The following is a 13,090-nucleotide window of genomic DNA, read 5'->3' on the forward strand; positions in this document are numbered from 1 at the left end:
ATGGAAGGTCAGAGAAGATCTGGTTGCTTGGTTGGTTTTTTATGTGCTGTGGAGTTGGTTCTGACTCATAGTGACCCTGTACAGGGTTTCCAAGGTTGCAAATCTTTATGGGAGCAGAAAACCTCATCTTTCTCCCGTGGAACAGCTGGTAGTTTTGAACTGCTGACCTTGCGGTTCGCAGCCCGATTCATAACCACTATGCTGGTAGGATGACATAATTCAGCTGTGGATGTCAGCATGGCTAATTGTAATTGCAAAAACATGAAATTCTAGTGAGGCAATAAAATTAGCCATTTTAAAAACAGCTTGGGGAGGAGGTCTATCTTCAAAGAGAAAAAGCCAGGAGTGGAGCATATCCTTTGGAACAAAAAATCATTGTACCTTGAACCTCTTCAACCTGTGTCATTGGAAGAGTGGCAGAGGAGCAGCAGAAGCAGAGAAAAGAGCCACATCACAAAACAGAGCAGTGGATATCCAAGACCACAGAGAAAGTAAAGCTGAATGGCTCCAGGCAGAAGTTTTACTTGTATAGTGGCTTATGGTGGAGTGTTGAGTCCTGTGGGCATTTATCAGCAGTTGACTGGAACAAATGTGCCATAAGCATTTTCTGATCCTGTATTGTAACCTGATGACTTCCCTAATAAACTGTGAGTGTTGTCTCTTGAGTGGCCACTGTATTGAGTTAACAAATCCAAGTGAGCTGAGTAGAGAGTGCTGTGGGAGGAATGGTTGCTGTCATTTACTTGCAGTTATTATCAGTGATATTAAGTAATAAACCAAGACATGAAAAATTGAGCTGTTGTACAAAATAATTCAACAGCTTGAGGACTACTATCCAAATAATACAGAGCTGGGAGAAATCACTAAGAACACTGCTATTTAGAAATCTCTAAGGCACCAGACTCAAAGTGGTGGGGATCTTGAATCTACATGTTCAAGAAATTCTGTTTTATGCAGTTATGGCACACTTTTAGAAATAGTGCTATGGAGGAAAAAATGATAATTTATACAGTGTCAGATAGATTTGAATATAGTTGGAATAATTCAGAACATGTAAAAATTATCTTCTGTTTGTATTATATAGCTGTGGTTTTCATGATAAACTGGAAATAATGCAGATATATTGGTGATTTTAGTAACAATTTGTTTGCTCTGAAAATTAAAATACAAAATTTTAATTTTAATATCTTTGTACATAAAACCATGTTAATGTAGTCATATTTTATCACAATCCCTTTTAACTTCAGAGAGAAACAGAATGCAGAGCTCATTGGAACAAAAGAAAATAATTATGTCTAAAATTTACAGAGTCCTGCTGTGGCACTGTAGGATAAGCACTGGATTTCAAGGTCATTTTAACTGCAAGGCTAGCAGTTCAAAGCCCCCAGCAGCTCCTTAGAAGCCCTATATAAGGTTGATATGAGGCAGAACCGACTCACAGCATTAAACAACAACAAAAACAACACATTTACTGAACACGGACAATATTTTATAAGATGTATTAGTTCTAATAACCATGTGAGTTGTTAGATGGAAGAAATGATATCCCCCCAATTTTTTTTTTTTTTTTAAATCAAGTGTCCTTCCTTGATCAGAATTAATGTTATATGACTTGGAAACTATGGAGTTGATTTGCACAGTCCAGACCCTTACTCACTGTACTTCTACATAACAATATGCTATTTTGGTTTTTATTGTTTCTTTAAAATATTTTATTGTATTTTGATGAAAGTATAAACAAGAGTTAGATTCCATGTAACAATGTGCATACATATTGTTCACAGTCCAGGTGGAGAGCTGTGGGTTGATGCACTGTACTGCAAAGTCTGTTTGAACTGCAAGGTTGGTGGTTCAAGCTCACCAGCTGCTCCTTGGAAACCCTATACAGGGTGGCTATGGGTCAGAACTGACTTGACAGCACTTAACAACAATAACAACAGCATAAATATTGTTCAATGACATTGGTTATATTTTCCACATTGTGTCAACATTCTCATTTTTTCTATTCTGGTTATTCCATTTCTATTAATCTAGTTTCCCGGCCCCATCCAACCACCAATTTCTCATCTTTGTTTTAGGATAAATGTTGAACATTACATCTCTTTATTTTTTGTAGGGAGCCAATTTGTTATTTAGCTGAAAGGTGAATTTCAGGAATAGTATCACTTTAAAGTGTAAAGGATCTCTCAGGGTGATAGTCTCAGAGATTCTTCAATTTAAAACAGTACAATAAGTCTGGGCTGTTTAAGAATTTTAGTTTAGTTCTACAGTTTCACCTATTCTATACAGGATCAGGATAGTGTCCCTGGTCAGAATAGCCAGTAGTGGAAGCTGACCACCACCCAGTCCTTCTAATCTAAGGATAGATAAGGCCATATTTCATGTAGGAAATTAATCCTGTGGACTAGTTTCTTCTTTGAGTCCTTGGGTTCCTACACTCTTTTTCACTCCAGATGAGTAGAATTCTATTTTACATGTCTATTCACAAACTTTTAGGATTCCATACACTACTTACCAAATTTGAATATAGAACACAAACTTTATGCACCATATGATGGATGGGTTCTGGACAAAAAAGCAACAGTTTGCACCATATACACTAAGTCATAGACATAGAAAAAGAGCAAGTTAGTCATCAAGGCGTTTCCTTCCTCAGAATTTCCCCTAAGAATGTTTGTTTCAAATAGTCAAGTAGGAGTGCATAGTATTTCCTTGAGCTAAAAATTGGTGCTGTTGATGTTAGGTGCATCAAGTCAGTATCGACTCATAGCATCCCTATGCACAAAAGAAGACAACACTACCCCATCCTAGGCTAACCTCACAATTGTTGCCACTCTGGAGCCCATTCATGCTGCCACTTTGCCAGTGCATCTCTCTGGGGATTTTCCTCTTTTTCTTGGACCCTCCACTTTACCAAACATGATATTCTTCTCCAGTGACTGAGCTCTCCTGACAATAGGTTCAAAATATGAGAAATGAACTCTGGCCATCTTGGCCTCCAAGAAGCACACTGGCTGTACTTCTTCCAACACGGATCTATTTGTTCTTTTGGCAGCCCATGGTACTTTCAATATTCTCCTCTAATAACATAACTTAAATGCATCAATTCTTCTATGGTCTTCCGTATTCATTGTCCAGCATTCGCATGCACATGAGGTTATTGGAAATACCATGGCTTGGGTAAGGCACACCTTAGTCTTCAAGATGATATCTTTGCTCTTTAACACTTTAAAAAGGTCTTGTGAAGCAGATTTGCCTAATGCAATATGTCATTTGATTTTTTGACTGTTGCTTCCATGAGTGTTGATGGTTGATCCAAGAAAAATGAAGTTTTTGACAACTTTAATCTTTTCCATTGATAAGAATGCTATTTATTGGTCCAATGGAGAAGATTTTTGTTTTCTTTACATTGAGATACAATCCATACTGAAGGCTATGGTCTTTGATCTTCATCAATAATTATTTTAAGTCCTCTTTACTTTCAGCAAGCAAGGCTGTATCATCTGCATATCTCAGTTTGTTAATCCTGATGCCACATTTTTCTTCATATAAGCCAGCTTCTCAGATTATTTGCTCAGGATACAGGTTGAATAAGTAGGGTAGAAGAATATAACCCTACCGTACACCTTTCCTAATTTTAAATCATTCATCATTCCTGTGTTCTGTTCGAACAACTGCCTCTTGGTCTATGTACAGGTTCCTCCTGAGCACAATTAAGTGATCCAGAATACTCGTACTTCAAAATGTTGGCCATAGCTTGTCATGATCCAAACAATCAAAAGTCTTTGTGTAGTCAATAAAGCACAGGTAACATCTTTTTTTATATTCTTGCTTTCAGCCAAGATCCATTGGACATCAGCAATGATATCCCTCGTTCCATGGCCTCTTCTGAATCCAGCTTGAACCTCTAGAAGTTCTCTGTCAATGTATGCTTGCAGCCATTTCTGTATTACCTTTAGTAAAAATTTACTCACATAGGATATCAAAGAAATTGTCCGATGATATCTGCATTCTGTTGAGTCACCTCTCTTTGGGATAGGAACAAATACAGATTTCTTCTAATCAGTCAACCAGATAGTTGTCTTCCAAATTTCTTGGCAGAGATGAGTGAGTGCCTTCAGTGTCACCTCCTGAACACTTTCTTGAAATATTTCAGTTTTTATTCCATCAATTCCCAGTGCCTTATTCTTTGCAAATTCCTTCAATGCACCTTGGACTTCTTCCTTCAGTATCATTGGCTCTTCATCATATACAGCCTCTTGAAATGGTTGAACATTGACCATTTCCTTTTGGTACAGTGACTTTATGTATTCCTTCCATCTTCTTTTGATGCTTTCTGCATCATTCAATAGTTTTCCCAGAGAATCTTTCAATAACAAACATTGAGGCTTGAATTTTTTTTTCATTTCCTTCAGCTTGAGAAATGCTGAGCATGTTCTTCCCTTTTCTTTTGCAAACTCCAGATCTTTGCACATTTCTTTACAATATTTGAGTTTGTCTTCTCAAGCTGACCTTTGAAATTTTCTTTTCAACCCTTGTACGTCCTCATGTCTTCCATTTGCTTTAGCACCTCTACTCTTTGGAGTAAGTTTCAGTGTCTCTTCTGACATCTATTTTGATCTTTTTCTTGTTTCTTGTCTTCTTAATGACATTTTGTTTTCTTCCTGTGTGATAATTCATAAAAAGTTTCTCCTTTAATATGATAAAATAAGAATAAGAGATCTTCTTAACCTTGTGGATTCCCATGTTTCTGTAAAGTGCTCTGAAAATAAACATATGTGTCTTTTTTTCTAATTAATACCATTTTCCCCTATAAGCCAGTATATTCTTTAAAGACAAATCTTATTTATATTTATATTCATGGTATTTAGAATAATGGCTGTTAGTGTAGAGATTTTGAGGAATTATTGAATATTTTCCCTGTTTTAGAATTCCAAAGAGAGTACTTTTTTGTGCTCAAAGATAAGAAATAAAATATGAAGAAAAGAAGATCCTGAGATATCAAGGTAGTAAGTCAAAAGAAAATTGATTACGTCAAAATAATGGAGAGAAATACATGAGTTCTTAGGGCCCTGCCCTTTGCCACAGTAAGCAATATCTTAGAACTATTATTTAGAATTTATAACAGACTTATGAAACAGAGCCATGATTAGATTTTGGATAATTTAACTCAGGGACACAATAATAGTTCAACACAATTGTGAGAAAAATATCAGCCAAGTAAGCTACCTTGTGACTACCTCTCTTAATTTAGTCATTATGGTATAAACACAGCCCAAGTTTTATGCTGACCTAATATTATTTTTAAATTGTTATAAAAACACTTACGTGAGTTTTCACATTGTGCCAAAAGTGGAGTCATGGAACTCCTAATATTTTTTAAAAAATAAAAACACTAGGGTACCATAATTTATTTTCCAATTCAGACAGCAAATAAAATGCATATTTGCCAAAATCAGTTTATTTCAGTTGAACTTTAAGTATATTTCATGCATTTAGGAAAATGTCCAGGAATCTTAGCAAGGGGAAATTGAGGGCATACACACCCCTATATATATACGGATACTGTATATATATTGTTGTTTTTAAGTGCTGTCGAGTCGGTTCTGACCCACAGCGATCCTGTACAGGGTTTCCGAGGCTGTAAATCTTTTACGGGAGCAGAACGCCTCATCTCTCTCCCATGGAGGGAGTGGCTGGTAGTTTCGAACTCCTGGCCTTAAGATTTCACAGTCCGATTCATAACCACTATGTTACCAGAGTATATGTATATATATATATGAGGGTGAATACAAAAATATCTGCACTCTAGCTGTATATTTATTTTATTAACTTTTAGAAAAGACGTATCATTTTTCTATATAATCTCCTTGTTCTTCTGTACCCTTTTTCCAAAAAGATTTCCTATTCTCTTATTTTAAAATGTTTTAGGCTGAGCTGTGAGCCACGAATACACAGCTATCTTCACTTCTTCATCAGCGGTGAACCTCTATCCTCAAAGGGCTGCTTTCTGGGGACCAAATGTGAAAATCTGATGGAGCAAGATCAGGACTACAGGGAGGATACTTCAACACCTCAAAAGGAAGCTTTTTCATAGTGTCAACAGTGTGAGCAGAGGTGTATGGACACGCATTGTCATGCATAATCACAATACTCTTGAATAGCAGTCCTCTGTGTGTAATCCAAAATTCAGGCTTCCACTTTTCAGTGAACACCTCACTGTAACTAACACTGTTGATTATTGAACCTTTTTTCCTGATAGTGTTCCAATACTGGTACTTGAGAAGCTTAGAACACAGTATCTCTTTTCCAGTTAATGATTGACTTTTGAATTTTTCTTGGTTGACAATTGAGGATGTTTCCATTCCATACTCTGTCATTGACATTCAGGCTTATAGTTATGAATCCATGTCTCATCACTAGTCACAATTTTTTTTAAAGAAATGTTTACCTTCCTTCCAATATTGGTCCAAATTGTGTTTGCAAATGTCTAAATGTTTCTGTTTATGCTCTTCTGTGAGTTGTTTAGGTACCTATCCTGAAAAAACTTTTCAATACCCAAGTCTGTTGTGGATTATTTCACAGGCAGAGCCATGGCTAAAATGCAAATGATTTGACATGTAATCCACTGTCACTCGTCTATTCGACAGAATCATTTCACATGCATGCTCAATGTTGTCATCAGCTATGATAAGTAGAGTGTAGATAATCTTTTACTCACTCGTGCGCGGGCGTGTGTGTGTGTGTGTGTGTGTGTGTGTGTGTGTTTGTGTGTATGGTGTGCCTTGGAGTTGGTTCCAACTCAATGATCTGTATGGGGTTTCTGAGGCTGTAAATCTTTACAGGAGCAGAAAACCTCATCTCTGTCCCAAGGAATGTTGGGTAGTTCCAAACTGTGTCCTTTAGGTTAGCAGCATGACTCATAACCACTACTCTATCAGAGTTCCTTGGGTGTATGTATGTATATATATTTATTGTTTTTTGTTAAGTACCATCCTCACCAGAAGTCCTGGTGTCATGCTATGGATAAGCACTAGTCTAAGAGGTTGGTTTGAATCTCAAGGTTGTTGGTTCAAACCCACCAGCTGCTCTTTGGAAACCCTATACAGGGTCACTATGATTTAGAATCAACTAGATGGAACTTAACAACAACAACAATAACAACAAATATATATATAGAAACATATAGATAGAGAGAAAGACTCCTGGTGTGATGCTGTATGTTAATACGTTGGACTTAAAAGTTGTTTTGAACTGCAAGGTCCACAGTTCACGCTTACCAGCTTCTCCTCAGAAACCCTATATAGGGTCACTATGGGTTGGAATCAACTTGACAACACTAAACAACAATGTATTTAGATGGAGAGAGAGAGATAGATGATCCTTGGTGGTGTAGTGACTTTATGAAACATTATGTCCTTCTTCAGAGACACATCCCTCCTGATAACATGTCTGAAGTATGAAAGATCAAGTCTTGCCATCCTGGCGGCCAATGAGCATTCAAGCTATACATCTTTCAACAATGATTTGCTTGTTATTCTAACAGTTCAAGGCAGTTTTAATATTCTTCTTCAACCATATCTCACAAAGATCAGTTATTCCATGGTCTTTCTTACTCATTGTCTGACTTTCACATGCATATGAAGCTACTGAAAATGCTGTGGCTTAAGTCAGCATACTTCAGTCCTCAAACTGACATCTTGGCATTTTAGGTTAATACTCTGCATTGCAATTTAGATTTGAATTGAAAGCTTGGTGGTTCAAGCTCACCAGCCACTCCTCTGAAACCCTGTACAAGGTCACCCTGAGCCAAACGTACTAGGAGACACTTAACAAAAGAACAATCTATTAGGACCATTTAACATAGATTCCTGGTGTGGTGCTGTGGGTTAATGCATTGGACTGCAAGGTCAGTTTGAACCACAAGATCAGTGGTTCAAGCTCACCACCAACTCCTTGTTGTTAAATGCCATAGAGTCCACTTCCTCAATTCTTCCATTTGCTTTAGCATCTCTATAGAGGGAAGCAAGTGTCAGTCTCTTCTGACATCCATTTTGGTCTTTTACTTCATTCTTGTCTTCTTAATGACCTTTTGTTTTCTTTCTGTATGATGTTCTTGATGTTATTCTATATTTCTTCTGATCTTCAATCATTATTGTCTAGTGCATCATATTTGTTCATCAGATAATCTCTAAATTCACTTTGGATATGTTCAAGATCAAATTTTGACTCTCATAGACTTGTTTTAATTTTCTTCAGCTTCAGTATGAATTTACATATGAACAATTGAAGGTTTGTTTCACAGTCTTGCCTGGTTTTAGCTGATGATATGGCACTTTTCCATAGTCTCATCCCAGAGATGTGTTGTTGTTGTTAGGTGCCATCGAGTCAGTACCAACCCATAGCAACCTTATGAACAGCAGAACAAAACACTGCCTGATCCTGAGCCAACCTCACTACTGTTGCCACGCTTGAGTACATCAATGCTGACACTTGGCCAATCCATCTCGTTGGGGGGGGTCTTTCTCTTTTTCTATGACCCTCTACCTTACCAAACATGATATCCTTTTTCAGTGACTGGTCCCTCCTGACAATATGTCTAGAGTATGAAAGACGAAGTTTGGCCATCTTGGCCTACAAGGAGCACTCTGGCTGCACTTCTTCCAAAACAGATCTATCGGTTCTTTTGGCAGCCCATGGCATTTTCAATATTCTCCTCCAACATCATAACTCAATTTGATTTCTGTGTTTGTCATCTGGTGAGGTCCTTGTTCAAAGGCATCTTTCATTATTATTATTTTTTAAGTTACTTGCAATGGAGATGTCATTGGTCTTGTAAAATTGTATCTTGCCATCTCCAGCATTATTTCTATTAAAAAGGCCATATTTTCTAACAATTGATTCTGCCTCTTTGTTTCCAACCTTTGCATTTCAATTGCTAGTAATTATCAATACATCTTGATTGCATGTTTGATCAATTTCAGACTGAAGAAGTTGGTTGTTGTTGTTGGTAAGTGCTGTTGAGTCAGTTCAGACCCATTGCTACCCTGTATCGAGTTTCCAAGAAGCAGCTAGTAAGCTTGAACCACCAACCTTGGGGTTCAAACTGACTTTGCGGTCCAGTGCATTAACCCACAGAGCCACACCAGGACTCAGATGATGAAGTTGGTAGAATTTCTCAATTTCATCATTACTGTCTTTAGTAGTTGGTGCTTAAGTTTGAATAATAACTGTATTAACTGGTCTTCCTTGTAGGTGTTTGGACGCTATGCTATCATAGACAGCATTATACTTCAAGAAAGAACTTGAAATGTTCTTTTTGATGATAAATGCAATACCATTCCTCTTTAATTTGTCATTCCTGACATAGTAAACCAGATTATTTTCAAATTCACAATGGCCATTATCAATGCATTTCAGTTCACTAATGCCTAGGATATGGATGTTCACACATTCAATTTCATTTTTGACAACTTCCAATTTGCTTAGATTTGTGCTTTGGACATTCCATGTTCTGATTATTAATGGATGCTTACAGCTGTTTCTCCACATTTTGAGTTGTGCTCTATGAGTAAATGAAGTTTCCAAAAGATTTACTTCATTTGTGTCATCACAGTCAAGTTTAACTTGAGGAGACATATCTTCCACATTCATATTTCAAGGGCCTTCTCAACCGATGGACTCATCTTCTAGCACTATATCTAACAATATCCTGTTGGTATTCATTATGTTTCTATATTCAGGAAGTAAAAAATATTACTATAAAATTGTAGAAACCTTAATTAAAGAAAAAAATAAAAACAAAACAAAATGGAGCTATTTTTATTGACTGCATTCTCTATCTAGGTCTGTGTACTTCTGAAAGCACTGATTTCATTTCTCTAACACTTCCCTGAAGAATCCTGCACTCTTCAATTTATTCCATGCCAAATTGCAGTTCAAGCATCCCCAACTCAAATTGTAATCCTTTTAGCTGTTCTTTGAGATTTTGGGACAAAAAAAAATGTGAATGCGCAAGTTTAGGGGTCTAAGTTGGATGTGGCATAGTTTTCCAGTGAAATTTTCATAGGACAGCTCTTGTTAACTCTCTAAAAGTAACTAGGAGCATTGTCATGATGGAAAAGATTTCCTCAGCTCAACTTCTCTGGCCTTTTTCTCACAAATGCAATTTTTAATCTTCTTAAAACTTCTTAATAATAAGTCCCCATGATCATCCTGAATTATTAGGGAAAGTTCCTCAAGATTATGCCTTTGGAGTTCAGAACAAAAAACAACAACAACAACAACAAAAAACCCTACCCAGACATTATAACCTTCTTAGCTGACTTCTATGTCTTGAATTTAACTAGGTCTTTTTTAGCCACTCTTTTTAAATTTGAGTAGAAAGCCTCATTTTTCTCCCACGGAGTGGCTCATGGATTCAAAATGTTAACATTAGGGTTAGCAGTCCAATATGTAACCCACTACACAGCTAGTGTTCCTTATAAGTATTTCTAGGAGAATAAAAATGTTTTCTTCTAACTTCTCAGGAAAAGTCATGCTTTTCTTGCTTAAATGAGTCCATACTCTTTTAGTTGGATGAAATCACCTACCTTATTTCTATATTTGACTATTAAGTATCTCTTTTTTTATATTTCTATATTGTACACTTTCCATAACTTTTTAGTTAAGTCCAATCCAAATCAGTGATGAAAATGTTGAAATCTGTGTTTGTTTTTAAAAATGTTGCTTCTTTAGCATTCAGTATTTTTTCTATAGACTTTAGTTTGCTCAATCTTTAGGCTGTTTCCTTTTTTTGGAAAAACTTTATTCTTGTTACTTTCTGTGTAAGCAAACTACTCTACATCCAGATATTTTCTGCCCTCAAGGCATTGGTGTGAACTTTATTTTCTTTCATTGCTAGTAGTGTCCCTGACTTAGGTAGCTGTAAAATGTTCCAGCACATTTTTGGTGAGTTTCTACTGTCCTTTGTTTCCTTACAACTTTGAGCATTTTCCTTTCTTTAAAGCACTGTCAAGGAAAAAATTGTTCTGGGTTCAGACTCAACTGCATAGGCCAGCTGATACCTCCAGGTAACTTTGAGCATCAGGTCCAAGTGTTAGTCAGAAGAATTCCAAGCACTATAGTTTTATTTTATCTGTTGTGTACATGAGGGAGTAGGGAAAAATAGGAAGAGAAAATAAGGAGAAAAACCAGAGGTGGGAGAAGAAAAAAGATATACAGAAAGAGAAATGGGGTGTGGAGGGAGAAAGATGGAAGGAATAATAAAATAAAGAGAAATGAAAGAAGAAAAAAATACAGGAAAGTGTTGCTTAGAAAGCAGAAGGCTAGAACTTCAAAACTAGGGGAATGGAATCAAGTTTCTCTATGCAAACAGGAATACTAGAATACTAAACAATGTTCTATCAGGTGCATTTTTATAACTCCCTGTTGTTGTTATTTTTGTTGTTGCTAGACACCACTGAGTCAGTATCGACTCATAGCAACCTTATACACTATAGAATGAAACACTGCCTGGTTCTGCATCAACCTCACAATGATTGCTACCCATGATCTGAACCCATCACTGTTGCCACTATACCAATCCATTTCCTTGGAGGGGTCTTCTTCTTTTCTGACCCTCAATTTTATCAAACAAGTTATCTTTCCCCAGAAAAATTATGATAGACAAATTCCCAATATGCACATACAATAAATAATATCCATGTGATTTATATGTTCTTAGATAGATGGAGTCCTGGTATAGCACTGTGGGTTAATGTGCTGGACTGCAAGGTCGGTTTAAACCATAAAGATGGCAGTTCAAGTTACCAGGCTCTCCTTGGAAACTCTGGTCACTATGAGTCAGAACCAACTTGATATGTGTATCCCCAAAATGTATGGCTCTGGTTTCAGGGTTGGTCTTGAGAAAAAAATATAGATAATTTCTTGAGACCTGGGTATTAAACTTTGTTGGTCTTAATCCATAGAAGGAAGTAGTTCAGCTGATGGCCACAGTCATATTTACAGTTAGACTAGACAGGGCATCCAAGCTATGCAATATAATTGAACGCAAGTCAAATAAGTATTATACATTTATTAAGTGTCAGCTGCTATGTGAGACACTGAGAATACATAACATGTAACACATGACCTTGACCCCATGATGCATAATGACTGGCAATGGAGAGGTGTCCTTTAGTGATGAAGCTTGTTACTTTTAGGTGCTGTTGAGTCAGTTCCAACTCACAATGATTTCAAGTACAACAGAATGAAAAACTACCCAGTCCTGTACTATCTTCACATTGATTGTTGTGTTTGAGAACAGTGTTGCAGTCACAGTCTTTCCATTGAGGTCTTCCTCTTTTTAACTGACCTTCTACTTTACCAAGCATGATAAGTAGAGAGACTTTTCCACAGACTAGTCCCACTTGATAGTATATTTAAAGTACGTGGAACGAAGGTTCACCATCCTCACTTCTAAGGCACATTTTGTCTGTACTTCTTCCAAGACAGATTTGTTCATTCTCATGGCAGTTAATGGTTTATTTATTATTCTTCACCAACACCATAATTGAAATACATTATTCTTTGACCATCTTGCATATTCATTTTCCAGCTATCACATGCATTTGAGGTGATCAAACATATCGTAGTTTGGATTAGATACAATTTAGTTCTCAAAGCTACATCTTTGTTTACGTTGTTATTGCTGTTTCCAGAACACTTAAAGGAGCTCTCTTGCAGCAGATTTGCCCATTTAATGCAATATGTCCTTTGATTTCTTGACTACTGCTTCCATGAGCATTTATTGTAGATCTAAGTAAAATGAAATCCTTGGCATCTTCAATCTTTTCTCTGTTTTTTCATGATGGTGCTTTTGTTTGAATTGTGAAGGTTGTTTGTTTATTTTTTTTAAATTTTTTTTAAATGATTATGTGTAATCTCTGATGAAGCTTAATTTGGATTAAAAAAAATGAAGTGGTAGCATAGAAAACATAAATGTTAGGTTCTAATATTGTCTGTTAAGGAGCTCTGGTAGTGTAGTGGTTACGAATCGGACTGCGAACTGCAAGGTCAGCAGTTCGAAACTACCAGCTGCTCCACAGGA

This window comes from Chrysochloris asiatica, unplaced genomic scaffold (assembly GCF_000296735.1).
Source record: "Chrysochloris asiatica unplaced genomic scaffold, ChrAsi1.0 scaffold00522, whole genome shotgun sequence".
In the NCBI taxonomy this organism is placed as follows: Eukaryota; Metazoa; Chordata; class Mammalia; order Afrosoricida; family Chrysochloridae; genus Chrysochloris; species Chrysochloris asiatica.